At 46.5% G+C, this 16242-nt stretch overlaps 1 protein-coding gene and 1 pseudogene across 3 annotated transcripts in view; both read right to left on the reverse strand.

The window, feature by feature from the left end:
• Positions 1–16242, reverse strand: part of CTNNAL1 (catenin alpha like 1) — a 560796-nt gene that overhangs the window by 261913 nt on the left and 282641 nt on the right. The gene's annotated exons all lie outside the window — the stretch shown is intronic.
• LOC134930344 (5S ribosomal RNA) lies at positions 8617–8734 on the reverse strand (annotated as a pseudogene).

Below are 16242 nucleotides of genomic sequence, written 5' to 3' on the forward strand. Positions count from 1 at the left end.
CCGCAGAAAGGACCGGTACCTGGAAAGTCGGGACTACAATTTCTTCATTAAGGTGGAATTTAGACACCACCTTAGGAAGATACCGAGATCTAGTTCTGAGAACTGCCCATCTGGATAAAAAAAATTACATGACAATGCCCCTAAATCTGACACTCTTCTAGCAGATGCCATGGCCAGTAGAAATAGAACTTTAGCTGTCAATCATTTAAGATCCACTTTATTAAGTGGTTCAAATGGCCCAACTTGAAGGGCCTTTAGGACTAAATTTAAGTAAAATTTAAGGAGGTTGAATGCGCAGCATTCCCTGGAAGAATGTACGCACATCCTGTAAGTTGGCAATTTTCTTTTGGAACCATACAGTCAGTGCTGACACTTGCACTCTCAAGGAAGCCACCTTCAAACCTTTATCCATTCCTGCCTGAGGGAATGCTAAGACCCTGGAAACTCTGAAAGACTTAGGGTCCATTTTTCGTTCACTGCACCAATAAATATATGTTTGCCATATTCTGTGATAAATGCGAGCTGAGGAAGGTTTCCTTGCTCTGAGCATTGTTTGAATTACCTGTTGTGAGAATCCTCTTGACTTCAGAATAGAGGTTTCAATAACCATGCCGTCAAAGACAGTCGATCCAGATGTCTGTGATAACAAGGACCCTGCATCAGTAGATCTGGACGTTGAGGGAGCAGGAATGGAGCATCCATCGACATTCTCTGCAGATCTGTTTACCAATGTCTTCTAGGCCAAGCCGGAGCTATTAGTATCACGGCACCTTTTCCTTGCTTTACATTTCTCACCACCCTGGTTAATAGGGTGATTGGAGGAAACACATAAGCCAGATGAAAGCCTCATCTCACCGACAGGGCATCCAAAGGATCCCAGAGCGATCTTTGTGTTCTTGACCCGTAAGCGAGAACTTTGTTGTTCTGACGGGACACCGTGAGATCTATCTCTGGCTACCCCCACTTGTCTACTAGAGTCTGGAAGACCTCCGGGTGCAGAGCCCTGAATGGCATGTCGACGGACAAGGCTGGATGATGAAGTTCTGCCCACTCTAGTGTGTGACTTAACTTCATCACTTTTCGGCTGTGAGTTACTCCCTAATGGTTGAGGTACACTACTGCCGTCGCATTGTCCGAGCGGATCTGAACTGGTTTTCCCCCGAAGAATGTCCTTTGCCTGAATCAGTGCCATGTATATGGCCCGAAGTTCCAATATATTTATTGGCAGGCAACCATCTTCCTTGGTCCATTGCCCCTGGAAACACAACCTTCCTGACACTGCTCCCGAGCCCTGGAGACTGGCATCTATTGTCAGAATTTCCCAATCTGATATCAAAAAGGGTCTCCCCTTGTCCAGATGGGATGTCTGTAGCCACCAGGCTAATGACCTTCTTATTTCCATCGTAAGAGCCATAGTCTGTGTTTTTATCATCTGATGCAACCCATTCCATTTGGCAAGGATCAGATGCTGCAGAGGCCTCGAGTGGAACTGTGCATACTCCACCATGTCGAATGTTGACACCATCAATCCCATCACACGCATTGCTGCGTGAATGGATACCTTTTGACTCTGTAGCAACTCCTGAATCCTTAACTGGACCTTGGATATCTTGTTCAGAGGTAGAATTACTCTCTGAAGGCTTGAATCCAGTACAGCCCCCAAGTGAGTCATCTGCTGTGACGGAACCAGAGACGATTTTGCACAATTTATGAGCCACCCGTGCCTTTGCAGACACATTATTGTCTGTTGCAGATGGCCTAGGAGCAATTCTTGTGACTGTGCCAGGATTAAAAGATCGTCGAGATATGGAAAAATTCTTATCCCCTGCTGGCGGAGATAAGATGCCATTACCACCATAATTTTGGTAAATACTCTGGGGACTGTGGCTAACCCAAAAGGTAGGGCCTGGAACTGAAAATGCAGTTGGAGGATAGCGAACCTGAGATAACACTGATGAGACAGTGCTATAGGAACAGCAGGTAAGCATCCTGGATATCCAGGGATACCATATAATCCCCTGGCTCCATGGCCAAAATGATGGAACAAAGTCTCCATACGAAACCGAGGAACCCAAATGTATTTGTTCAGCACTTTGAGATTGAGAATGGGCCGGAATTACCTATTTGGCTTCTGAACTAAAAACCCTGTCCTCATTGTGCAGGAGGAACAGGAATGTCTTCTCCTGACTGAAGCAATTTCTGAACTGCCTCTTGCAAAGCCCTGGTCTTCGTCACTACCAGAGACGGGCTGGTACAAAAAAAAACCTTCGAGGAGGGTGTTTCTTGAAGGCAAAAGCATAACCTAGAGATACTGTTTCCTGCATCCAGGCAACTGTTGTAGACTGCTGCCAGATCTGTGTAAACTGAAGAAGTCGTCCCCCCACCCTGGGATCCCCCAGGTGGAGGCCCGCACCATCAGGCTGATGGCTTATTATCTGTTTTACCAACCGGTCCACAGGTAGCCCAATGCTTTTTAGTCTTACCAGACTTGTTGTATTGGGACTGCCTGCAATCACTTTTTCCTTTAGCTTTTCCTTGAGACCGAAAGGGCCGAAAAGCTGGAACTTTAGGTTTGAAATTGTATGTGGAAGGAAACTTTACCTTCTTGGAGTCTGCTTCTGACTGCAAAATATCTGTCAATTCTTTACATAAAAGAATATCTCCAGAAAAAAAACAAAGATTCCAAAACCTTCTTAGATTCTGAATCAGTTTTCTACGTACGTAGCCAAACTGCTCTGCGAGCAGCTATTGTTTAAGCTGATGCCCTGGAGGCAATAGTACCCATATCCAATGCTGCTTCTTCCAAGAACTTTGCTATCCAAGCAGAAGCCATGGCTGGCCTTATGACTGCATAAGACAGGGGAAAAAATGTTTTTAAAAAAACCCATTCCCTGACCAATCTGTGACATCATTTAATGATGTTGAAGTCAAAAGGTAATTTAGATTTTCGCACTAATCGAATCACATGCATATCTACCTTAGGAGTCACCTCCCTTTTTAAACAATCCCCAGCTGGAAGAGGATCATTGGAATTCCATTTCCTAGGAATTCTAAACTTCTTATTGGGCCAAGCCTCTTCCATGATTTCCGTCAGCTGATCTGACCCCGGAAACTCAGTCTTAACTGTTTTTGGGACGTTTAAACACAGGTGCCTTGGTTTTTAACACAGGCTCTGCTGAATTCTCAAAGGATAGAATGGCTTTCATCAAGTGTAGCCTGTGAGGATGAAGATTTACTTACCACTGGCTTATCAGCCTGTTTATTTTGATAGACTGCTGCTGGAAGTGATAAACCGCAGGTGGGAAGCTGCATTTAAGGGTTAATCATGTAATCTATCCCTGGTACAGGAGTTGGAATTATCCGTTCAGCTATATTGGATAATGTCTGTGCAAACATAGCCCAAGGTGGATCAACCTGCACCTGAAACTGCCTTGTATTTTTCAAGAGCCCCTCGTGTAAGCTAAAACAATTTGCACACAAACCATCCTGAACCAGATCCTGAAAGGTTAACCCAGCTTTGCAAGACAAACATGATATGAGTGTTGGTGTTGCTGTGAGTGTATCTTCCTCACCTTTGCCGCTCTTAGACATGATAAATAATCAACACTTCCACGGTGTACTACACAATTTGTGACTATAATCACTTTAAGCTTTTTAAAGTGACATACAATTTGACCCTACCCATGCACCAGCATTGAGGTTCGGAATAGAAAAAACTGACAGAATATATAGTAAAGTCAGCAATCACACTAGTAGTCAGTCACGTTATACATTAGTATAATAAGCAATATGAGCACATCATCAACTACAATTACATTTCAAGTATGTTGAACATATTACTGAATCATGTTTAAACAGATATACCGTATTCAGACGCACAGCGAAAGAAACCACAGTAATAGTATACAGACTCATATGCAATAGGCACTTATCTAACTATTCATACTCAAAATGGCAGATAGAGATTTAGTGCTGTATTACCCATACTCAGTAGAGTGGGATACAAGGAGACTCACCCCGCTTCCAGTGGATCCAGACGCTACTAGTGTACACTCCCGCTCCATGAACCTATAGTGAACACAGACGCTCAATGAATACAGACGCACCAGTCACACAGCCGCCTATTCTGCGACTGGATCCCCTTCGCATACAGCGTCTCAGACGGAAGCGGGAAAACAGTTCATGGCATGAGACTCGGAGGAAACTGGTCATGAACAGGGGGAGGGGCGACCAGGAGAGCGTCTGACTCCCCACTGCTGACATGGTGCACCCGAGGCAGCAGCCATGTCTGCAACTGTTTGTTAGTCTCCTCCCAAAACAGTGTGGCTGTGTCCGTATTCCCCTTCTAAGCGGAACCGATGCCTTACCTTCTCCCTGTGCTCCGGCCACAGCCTGGTAACGTCTGCTGGACCCTGCTAGTATATAAGACAAAGATGCCCGCCGAAACAGCACTATACTCGTGCGTAAGCATTGTCGCGAACCGGCGGAGAGTTGTTGCAGCGAGTCTTTCTAAGGTACATATAAGACGCTTTTTAGAAAGATCACTCCAGAAAAAATAGTAAAACTATAAAAACAAAATAAGAAAGCTTAGGGCTGCTAAAAACCAGCAGCTCTCTGACCATGGTCCAGCTCCCATTCCACCCCAGACACAAAAAACTGATTTGCCTGAGCCAGGAGGCGGGGATATATGGACGGGCCCGTTGCTTGCTGGGAGGCTGAAAAGCTTAGGACTGATTGGTGCAAATCCGCAGTCGCTTCATCATATCCCAATGTTATCCTGTGGATAACCTGTGGACCCTGCCGGAGAAAGCACAGTGTTCTGCACAGCTCTCTAAAAACAAAAACAAAAATTCAATCAGCGATAGAATTTGGGACACACAGCACTATTAAAAAAAAATTACAATGAGCGACATCACTATATCACTGCAGGTGTCAGTCACCTGTCTTCATAGTTCTCTTGGCATAGTGGTTTCGCCACAACAGGACACACTTGTATTGTATATCTGTGTAAAACTTAGCATCCACAGTTTTTTTCTAATATTATAAAAACAAGTTTGGTCATACTTTGTATACAGACTCAGACATGCACACAGATATACAGTTAAAATTAGAAAAAAAACTTTAGATGCTACTTTTTATACAAATATACAAGTGTGACTTTTCAAATTATGAGTGTCTTACCTTTATGAAACTAAGTTTACTGTACTTCCACAGGATAACAATGGGATTTCTTAAAGCAATTTTAGTGGTGGGGAGGCTCCTAATTAGACAGGAGAACCTTTCGCCCGAATTCAGCGTCATGAGAGGCAAAAGTATTGAAGCATATTGTCTAATGAATGTGTTAATGGAAGACTATGTGGTTGCCTTACATATCTGTTCTGCTGAAGCACCATGTTGTGCTGCCTATGAAGGACCTACCTTACAAGTAGCAGGAACAGGGAGATCCGCTTGAGAGTAGGCTTCCGAAATAGTCATTCGAAGCCCTCTAGCCAGAGTCTATTTAGTAGCATGCCATCCTCTCTTGTGAATTTCGTAGAAAATGGAGAGAATCTTTCTTTCTGATGGCACTTGTGCGATCCACGTAGATCCTTAATGTTCGGACTACTTCCCGCGACGCATCTCCCGCAGAAAATCCCGATACCTGAAAAGCCGGGACTACGTTTTCTTCATTAAGGTGGAATTTAGACACCACCTTAGGAAGATGCCAAGACCTAGTTCTGAGAACTGCTTTATTTGGATAAAAAAAAACAGAAAAGGAGAACAATATTACAGCGCTCCTGAATTTTATATTCTTCTAGCTGACGCCATAGCCAGTAGAAAGAGAACTTTAGATGTCAACCATTTAAGATCCACTTTATTAAGTGGTTCAAATGGAGCAACTTGAAGGGCTTTGAGGATCGACCTAAGTCCCAAGGCACTGTAGGAGGAACAAAAGGAGGTTGAATGCGCAGCATTCCCTGGAAAAAGTACGCACATCCTGTAAATTGGCATTTTTTCTCTTGGAACCATACAGTCAATGCTGATACTTGTACTCCCAAGGAAGCCACCTTCAAACCCTTATCTATTCCTGCCCGAAGGAAATCTAAGACCCAGGAAACTTGGAAAGATTTCGGGTCCATATTTCTTTCACTGCACCATGAATATAGGCCTGCCATATTCGGTGATAAATGCGAGCTGAGGAGGGTTTCCTTGCTCTGTGCAATGTTTGAATTTACCTGCAGCAAGAATCCTCTTGACTTCAGGATAGGTTTCAAGAGCCACGCCGTCAACGATAGTTGATCCAGATGCCAGTGATAACAAGGACCCTGCATTAGTAGATCTGGACGTTGAGGGAGCAGACGTGGAGCATCCATCGACCTTCTCTGTAGATCTGTGTACCATTTCCTTCTGGGCCAAGCCAAAGCTATTAGAATCACGGCACCCTTTGCTTCTTTTATCTTCCTCACCATCCTGGTAGCAGGTTGATCGGAGGAAATAGATACGCCAGATGAAACTCCCATTTCGCTGACAAGGCGTCCACAAAGATCGCTCCGGGATCCTTTGTTCTTGCCCCGTATGTGGGCACTTAGTTGTTCAGACGGGATGCCATGAGATCTATCTCTGGCAAACCCCATTTGTCTACCAGAGTCTGAAAGACTTCCGGGGGTGTAGAGCCCATTCACTTGCTTGAATGGCGTGTCGACTGAAAAAATTCGCTTCCCAGTTTAGGACTCCCGAAACGGATACTGCGGACAATGCTGGAAGATGGAGATCTGCACACTTCAGTATGTGACTTACCTCTTTCATTGCTGCTTGGCTGCGCGTTCCTCCCTGATGGTTGAGGTACGCCCTCACCATTAAATTGTCTGAGCGGATCTGGACTGGTCTTCCTTGAAGAGTCTATTTTGCCTAAATCAGTGCCATGTATATGGCCCGAAGTTCTAACAGATTTATTGGAAGGCAACTTCCTTCTATGGTCCATTGTCCCTGGAACCATAATCTTCCGGACACTGCTCCCCAGCCCTGGAGACTGGCATGTGTTGTCAGGATCTCCCATCTGATATCCAAAAGATTCTCCATTTGTCTAGATGGGATGTCTATAGCCACCAGGCTGATGACTTTCTTACCTTGTGTGAAAGTACCATAGTCTGTTTCTTTATTGTCTGATGTGTTCCATATCATCTGGCTAGAATCAGACGCTGCCGAGGTCTTGAGTGGAATTGTGCATACTCCACCATGTCGAATGTTGACACCATCAAACCCATCAGTCGCATAGCTGCGTGGATTGATATCGTTTGACTGCGTAACAACTCCTGAGTACTTGACTGCACCCTGGATATCTTGTTCAGATGTAATCCATTTTCTGCAGACTGGAATTCAGTACAGCCCCACAGTGAGTCATCCGTTGTGACGGAATCAGAGATGACTTTGCCTAATTTATGAACCACCAGTGCCTCTGCAGACAAATCATTGTCTGTTGGAGATGGCACAGAAGCGTTTCCTGTGCCAAGATAAAAAAAGATGGTTAAAGTATGACAATTTTCTTATCCCCTTCTTGCGGAGATAAGCTGCCATAATCATCATAATTTTGGTAAATACTCTGGAGGCTGTGGCTAACGTCATGGGTAAGGTCTGGAACTGAAAATGTTGCTGGAGGATGGTGAACCTTGAGATAACACTGATGGAACAGTGCTATAGGAACCTGTAGGTAAACATCCCGACTATCTAGGGATACCCTGTAATTCCCTGGTTCCATGCAAAAACTATGGAGCGCAACGTTTCACTGTGAACCGTGGTACCCAAACTTATTTGTTTAGGATTTTGAGATTGTGGTAAAAGGATCCTTCTGAACCCAAACCCGGTTGGAGTAAAACTCCCTGTGTCCCTATTTGTTTAGGATTTTGAGATTGTGGTGAAAGGATCCTTCTGAACCCAAACCCGGTTGGAGTAAAACTCCTTGTGTCCCTATTGTGCAGGAGTTACCGGACTGCCTATTCCTGACCAAAGCAATTTCTGAACTGCTTCTTGCAACCCCTGTCCTTCGCCTCTACCCGAGACGGACTGGAACAGAAACTTTGAGGAGGATGCTTCTTGAAGAGAGATATAACCAAAAGATACTGCTTCTTGCACTCAGGTATCTGTTTGTAAACTGTTACCAGATCTTTGCAGACTGAAGAAGTTGGACCCCTATCCTGGGGTCCCCCAGAAGGATGCCCGCACCATCATGCTGATGGCTTACCCTCTGGTTTGGAAGCTGGCCCTCCGGTTGCCTTTGCTTCTTTGTCTTACCAAACTTATTGTATTGAGGCTGTTATATTCCTTTATGACCGACAAGGCCGAAAACCAGACCCCTATGTTTGGGGTTATATGTGGAAGGAAACGTGACCTTCTTGGAGTCTGATTTTGACTCCAGAATATCTGTTGACTGCTTATCAACAGAAACTTCCAGCCAAAGGCAAATTTTCCAGAACCTTCTTTGATTCTGAATCAGCTTTCCATGTATGTAAGCAACACTGCTCTGCGAGCAACTATTGTTAATGCTGATGCCCTAGAACATTAGTGTCCATATGATCTATATGGGATTCTTGCTCCCTTGCAGGCACTGAAAAACCTGTCTTCCAGTACCTCAGCTCAGTGTACCTACAGCACCTGATATTCCAAGATGGTCTCCCATCCAAGAACTAACCAGGCCCAACACTGCTTAGCTTCCACGATCTAGTGAGATTGGGCCCATCCAGTGTGGTGTGCTGTAGATTGCAAGGTGAAGTCATGGCTGGCCTTATGACTGCCCCAGACAGAGACAATATGGTTTTCATAAAACCATCCCTCTATTGACGTTGACGACAAAGGCCATATATATTTTCGCACTATCAAATGATATGAGTTTCTCTATAGGAGGCATTTCCCATTTTTAAACAGTCCTCAGCTGGAAAAGGATATTTGAATCCCATTTACTGGGAACCTATATATTCTTTATTGGGTATAGCCCAAACCTTTTCCCTGATTTTCATCAGCTGCTATGGTCCCCCATGAGGAGGCCCTATTTTTTTGGGGACGTTTCAACACAGGCTCTGCTGAATCCTCTAAGGACAGAAAAGCCTTTACTGCTCTCATTAACTCAGCTATATTTACCTGTTGTGTGCCAGAGAAGAGTATACAGAGGTTTCATTGTCTGATGAATCATCATCTGTAGCCTGTGCAGTTGATGATTTATTTACACTCGGTTTCTCAGCTTGTTTTATTAGAGAAGCTGTTGGGGATACCGTAGGTAGAGAGCAGCCTGTATGGGATAATAATGAACCCTATTCCTGGTATCGAAGCTGTAGGATTTAATCTTTCAGCTATACTGGACAAGGTCTGTGCAAACATCGCCCCAAAGGGGATTTATCTATTATACTGACAAGCCAACCATTTTACACATGAACCATCCTGTACCAAATCAGAGAGGATAATACAGTTATTGCAAGACAACATGATATGAGTGTTGGTGTTACTTTAAGTGCACTCTCGTCACCTTTGCCGCTCTTAGACATGATAAATAATCACTTTCACAGTGTACTACACAATTTGTGACTGTAACCACTTTATAGTTCTAAAGTGATATCAATCTGACCCCTACCCATGCACCAGCACTGAGGATCAGAAGACCAACTGACAAACATATATTGAAGTCAGCAATCACACTAGCAGTCAGTCACATGCTATATATTAGTCATATGAGCACATAATCAACTACAAACACATTTTAAAGTATGTAGGAGTACATTTTACTGAATTCTGTTTTATACAGATCTTACTGTATTCAGACACATTGCGAAGAAAACCACAGTAATGTACACAAACTCATATGTAATAGGCCCTTAAACTTAACTATTCATACTGACAAAAGTAGATAGAAATTTAGTGCTGTATAACCCGTACTCGGTAAAGTGGGATACAGGGAGACTCACCTCACTTCCAAGATCGATCAATACGTTAGCGAACGCTGAGTGGATACAGACACTACTAGTGTACACCGCCGCTCCAGGAACTTTAAGTGAAAACAGACGCACTGTGCATACAGACGCACCGGCCATACAGACGCCTGTACTGCGACCGGATCTCCTCATGGTAGCGCTTAGTGAACACAGACGCAGCGGCCTATGCTGCGACCGAGACCCCTCATGGTAGCGTCTGAGACGGCAGTGAGGCAACAGTTCATGGCGGGAGACTCGTGGAACTGGTCATGAACTGGGGGGAGGGGTGACCAGGAGAGCGTCTAACTCCCCACCGCTGACATCAACCCTAGGGATTGCAGCCTCATACTATTCCTGGTTCCTTATGATCCCTAAGGCCTAGCGCTGGAGCACCCATAGTGACGGCATGACAGCTACTGTTTGGTAGTCTCCTTCGAATACAGTGCGGCTGTGTCCGTATTCCCCGCTACAGGGAACCGATGCCTTACCGTCTTCCCCGTGCTCCGGCCACAGCCTGGTCATGTCTGCTGGTCCTGCTGGTATATCCGACACAGACACCCGCAGAGACAGCACTGTACACATCGGTAAGCGTTGTTACAACCCGGCGGAGGGTTGTTGGAGCGACTCTTTCCAATATGCATGTAAGACGCTGTTAAGAAAGATCACTCAAAAACATAGTAAGACTATAAAAATAAAATAAGAAAGCTTGGGGCTGCCCTAGAACAGCAGCCCTCTGACCATGCTCCGGCTCCTGCCGCACCAAACAAAAACCTGATTTGCCTGAGCCAGTGGGCGGGGATATATGGACGGGCCCAATGCATCCTGGGAGGCCTGAAAGCTTGTGATCGTTTGATGCCAATCCGCTGTCGCTCCATCATATCCCATTGTTATCCTGTGGACCCTGCCGGAGAAAAACTGTGGATGCTAATTTTTACACAGCTATAATGCTAATTGGTGACCCTCATGTACAACTTCTGTATCTGTACATACCATTGTAGGAATAATTATTTTGATAGATTTGATGTCAAGGAGATGTTTCCTGAGGTGGATGTGATATTATTCTTCTTGATTTTGGCAAGTAGTAGAACACTGGGATCACAGTCTTCTTTGGGTTTATACATGTGTGTTCTAATTTGTTGAGAATGCCTTTGTGAAGGTCTAGATATAATGGGATGTGGTTAAATTAGTTTGGAGGGCTGCTGTATATTCACTCTTGTGGCATTTGGTTAGTTTTACATAAGTGTTTGTGTCATTAAGAAGTCTATGTGCTTCTGTCAAGTAGTCATTCTTTATTGAGGATGACAATTGTACAGGTCCACTCACATTACATGAATTATCAAACATGTTTATTAAGCTTTCAGAAGTGCCTTAAAGGCACCACAATAACACCTCTGTGTAAGGCCTTACAAATACAGATATATATAGATGTTTATGCATCTGAAAAACTTCCCCCTCAAAATTGCCTTAATGGTCTTCTTCTTTTTTTTGAAATTCTTTATTTACACGTGGTTAAGCATAGCAAGAAAACATTACATGGAAACATGGGACAGTTGGCCATCAGAACCAGCGTCCAGCATAAACCTCAAATTTTCAAATAGACAACAACGTTAGTCAATGTAGGAAGAACAGTAACATTCAAATGTAGAATTCGGGGGGGGGGGGGGGGGGAGGAGGGAAAGGGGGGCAGGGGGGGAGAGAACCACGGTATAATCTGTGCACAGTTTATATCCTGGAAGTAGTAAGATCAGAAGAAAAAGGAAGAGGGGGGTCAAGAAGGAGACGAGAGAAGACAAGGAAAAGGGAAGGAGGAGGAGAAAGAGAGAGAGAATAGAAGAAGAAAGGCCTGAAGGAGGAGTAGTAGGCAGTGCCCATGGGTCTGCGGAGGAAGTTAGGAGCAAGAGGAGGGGGATGGCAATCTACGTTCAGCAGCGAGCCAGGGGGCCCAGACCTGCTCAAAAATGTGACCCCGGTCGTGGAGATAGTATGTAATCTTTTCCATTGAGGCAATGTGCCAAATTTTAGTTTTAAGGGACGGAAGGGAGGGTGGAGAGGGGCTCTTCCAGTTAAGAGCTATCAGCGACTTTGCCGCCGTTAGGATATGTATGGCCAGCCTTTGGGAAAATTTATTGAGCAACGGGGGGGGGGGGGGGTAACATAGCAAAAAGATCCAAGGATCTTTCAGCACAGGAGAATCCAGAAGCGAATTGAGGAGGGAGTGGACTAGGTTCCAGAAGGAAGCAATGGACGGGTAGGTCCACCATATGGAGCATAGTGCCTCTAGCCCCGCAGTTCCTCCAGCAATTAGGGGAGGAAGACGGAAAGAGTTTGTTAAGTCGGTCGGGGGTGCAGTACCAACGGTAGTAAACTTTGTAGGCCGTTTTCTTAAAAGCAGTGGCAATAGAGCATTTAGCAATCCCCAGTCTCATGTCTTCCCAATCTTCACTTTCTGGTGGGGACCCAAGATCACGTTCCCATGCGAGCTCATGGGGCCGGGAGGGGGGAAGTGAGGAATCTAGTAAAAGAGAGTAGAGTTGGGAGATTAGGCCTTTGGAGAGATGGGAGTTGATGCATAAGCTTTCAAAGGGGGTGAGGGCACGAAGTAAGGCGGTGGAGGGGAGAGAGCCTAGGAAGTGGCGTATTTGTAGGAATTGGAAGGGACTAAGTGGGTGTGAAGGGGTCTTTTGTTGGAGGTCAGGCAGGGACAGCCATTGGCCCCGATCGGCAAAATTGGTCGGGAATTTGAAGCCCAGCGTTATCCATAGACGGAACCTCACAGTTGAGAGTCCAGGAGGAAACATAGGGTTCTGCCAGATAGGGGTCAAGGGCGAGGGGGTAGTGGTGAGACCATTCTTCAGGGAGAGGGAGTCCCAAGTTTTAAGGTTAAATTTAATAGTGGGGAGAAGTTTAGAGGCTGGGGGTCGGGAGGTGGAGAGCAGACCCCACAAGGGGGTCAGGTCCGGGAGGCCAATGAAGGCTGCCTCAATATCCAGCCAAGATACAGATCCCGGAGGAGCATAAGAGGTGACAATATGGGATAGGTGAGAGGCGAGATAGTAAAGTTTGACGTCAGGAAGGCCTCTACCTCCCGCGGAGGTTGGCCTTTTCAGGGTATTGGTGGCGATGCGGGGGGGTCTGTGATTCCAAATAAAACGCACAAGGGCTCGTTGAATAGTGCGAAGAAAGGGGGCCGGGACTGCCACTGGGAGGGTCTGGAAAAGATAAAGCCACTTGGGGACTATGGTCATTTTAACCGCTATGATCCTGCCCAGCCACGAAATAAAAAGACTGTTCCAGGAGGTCAGGTCAGCGAGTGTGTTGGTGAGGAGGGGTGGAAAGTTTTCCCGGAATAGGGAATCATAACGAGAAGTTAGGTATATCCCCAGATATTTAATCTTTGTGGGCTGCCATTTAAAATTAAAGTTAGCGCGAAGGGACTCAGCCTCTCGATGAGGGATATGAAGCAGCATAGCCTCGGATTTGGAGTAGTTGATCTTGTAGCCTGATATAAGGCTATAAGAATGCAGGACTGAGAATAAGTTTGGGAGTGAGATAAGGGGTTGGGTCAGAGAAAGTAGGATGTCGTCAGCGAAGAGGGAGAATTTAGGGTCGGTGCGGCCTACTTGTATTCCGTGTATATCTGGGGGAGCTCTAATTTGAAAAGCGAGGGGCTCAATAATGAGGGCAAATATTAGCGGCGAGAGGGGGCAACCCTGACGTGTACCATTTGTGATGCTAAGTGGGGCTGATGGGACACCATTGATTAAAACTGTGGCAGAGGGGGCGGAGTATAGTGCCAGGACGCCAGTGAGAAAGCCACCGGACAAGCCATAGGCCCCCAGGGCTGCTCTCAGAAAACTCCAGGAGATCCGGTCAAATGCTTTTTCAGCATCCAAGGAGAGCATGATAGTGGGGGATCCCCTGGAGTTCGAGGTATGTATAAGATCAATAGCACGCCTGGTGTTATCTCTCGCCTGACGGCCCGTGATAAACCCCACCTGGTCGTAATGAACAAGGGAAGGGAGGTATGGGTTAAGGCGATTGGCCAGGATCTTAGCAAAGATTTTCAAGTCCAAGTTCAAGAGTGATATAGGGCGGTAGCTAGCGCAGTTAAGGGCGTCCTTGCCTTCTTTGGGGATCACCACAATTCTAGCCTCCAACATCTCAGGGGGAAAGGGGTCGCCATGGACAATCCTATTGAACAGGGACTGAAGGTGGGGGGAGAGAAGAGCAGAGAATTTTTTGTAGTAAAGAGCCGTGAACCTATCCGGGCCCGGGGATTTACCAACTTTTTGCATGAGTATAGTCTGAGCAATTTCTTCCACCGAGATCTCACTGTTAAGATGGTCCATGGTGTCCTGGGGTAGTCTAGGCAAGTTAGAAGCAGAAAGAAAGTGGGAGACTAGATCGAAGTGGGGCAGAGGGGAGGAACCAGGTGAGAGGGGTGGGAGGTTGTACAGGTCAGCGTAGTAGGATTGGAAGGCAGCTCTAACGGGGGGGGGGGCAGCGGGGTCTTGGACAAGTTGATTGAGAGAGTTTCTGATAGAGACAATGTTAGTTTTGGCTCTCGTGGAACGGAGTCGTGCCGCTAGGATCTTGTCCGCCTTGTCTCCCTTCTCATAAAAGGATTGGCGAAGCCACTTAAGACGTTTGGCCACCCATGCAGTGAGAAGGAGATCAAGTTCCGCCTTAACAGTACGAAGTTCGGACAAGATAGCCTGGTCGGAGGACGCCTTATGCTGGGTCTCAAGTGAGTGGAGTTTAATAGAGAGTTTGTTAAACAGAGAGGGATTGATTTTTAGCTTTTGACGCTAGGCTGATAACATGTCCACGAAGAACTGCCTTGTGTGCCAACCAGAGAGTGGACCTGGAGATATCGGGGGTATCATTCAAGGTAAAATAGTCGGAGATTGTGTCCCGAAGATGGGAACATATCTCAGGGTTGTGGAGGAGGGAGTCGTTAAGGCGCCATGTCATGGGGCGAGGGCGTGAGGCCAGACCCGAGAGATCGCAGGTGATAGGGGCATGATCGGACCAGATCAGTGGATGAATATGGGCATCGTGGAGATTTAAGGCGAGATCGTGGCTGAGCAGGACCATATCAATGCGGGAGTAGGAATTATGAGGGGCAGAGTAGAAGGTATAGTCGCGGGTACAGGAGTCTTTTATCCTCCAGGAGTCGTAGAGAAGCTGGGATCGCATGAGACGGAGGAGGGATCTGGAGCGGAGGGAGTCCGACGAGGAAGCAGTAGGGGGAGAGGGAGAGCGGTCTAACTGTGGGTTCAAAACGGAGTTAAAGTCCCCAAACAAGTATGAGGTCGCCTTGCCGGACTCGAGTAAGGAGGTTATCTAGCTTTGTAAAGAATCGTTCCTGTCGTTGGTTCGGGGCATAAACGTTGGCTAGGGTACAGAGGTTGTTATTAAGTTTCCCCACCAAGACGAGAAACCGGCCATCTTTGTCGGGATATGAGTCTAGAAGCTCAAAGGTGAGGTGGCGGGCAAATAAAATCGCAACCCCCCGTTTCTTGGCCGAGTGGTCGCAGGCATGGAAGGATGGTTTACATTGCAGGGTAGGATGGGAGTCATGCAGGATGTGAGTCTCCTGTAGGAAGACCAGGTCACCTTTATGGAGTTTAAGGGAGGCAAAGAGCTTACCTCTCTTTTGGGGGCTATTCAAGCCCTTCACATTACAAGGTAGTACCCGGAGACCCATGGGCAAGCAACGGTGAGGTAGGCAGATTAGAAAGAGCGGAGAGCACTGAAAGTAGAGGGAGGAGAGAGAAAGATAGAAAAGAAGGATATAAAGCGAGAGAGAGTGTGGTCAGAAGGGAGGGGTGAAGGAAAGGAAACCGGGAGGGGAGGGAGGGTGGTTGGTCGTCCGGCAGTAGAGGCCAGGACCGGTAGTGCTGACAGGGGAAAGGGGTACTAGGTGTTGGGAGGGCACCTAGGTCAGCGAGAGGGCTCAAAGCCCAAAGGGGGCGCAGCATGGGGTCCGGACTACGGATCACAAACCGCTTGGCGAAATGTAGGAGGCAAACCTCCCCTGGAGGTACCTGAGGGAGAAAGCTGGAGAGAAGACAGGAACAGAAGACAGATGGAGCGCCAGCTCCGGAAGGGAAGGGAGAGGGGGGGGATAGATGGAAAACAAAAAATCAGGTTTCAGCATGTTAACATATCAGCAGCGTAACATTTTAACAGGGGGAAACAACAGAACAGTCGTGAGGTAACTAAGGGGCCGGGAGATCAGGATATGGGGAGCCTAAAGTGGAACAGCTCCCCGGGTAAGGGAGTGTGACCAGGAAGGGTCGAC

This window comes from Pseudophryne corroboree, chromosome 5, assembly GCF_028390025.1.
Source record: "Pseudophryne corroboree isolate aPseCor3 chromosome 5, aPseCor3.hap2, whole genome shotgun sequence".
Taxonomy (NCBI): Eukaryota; Metazoa; Chordata; class Amphibia; order Anura; family Myobatrachidae; genus Pseudophryne; species Pseudophryne corroboree.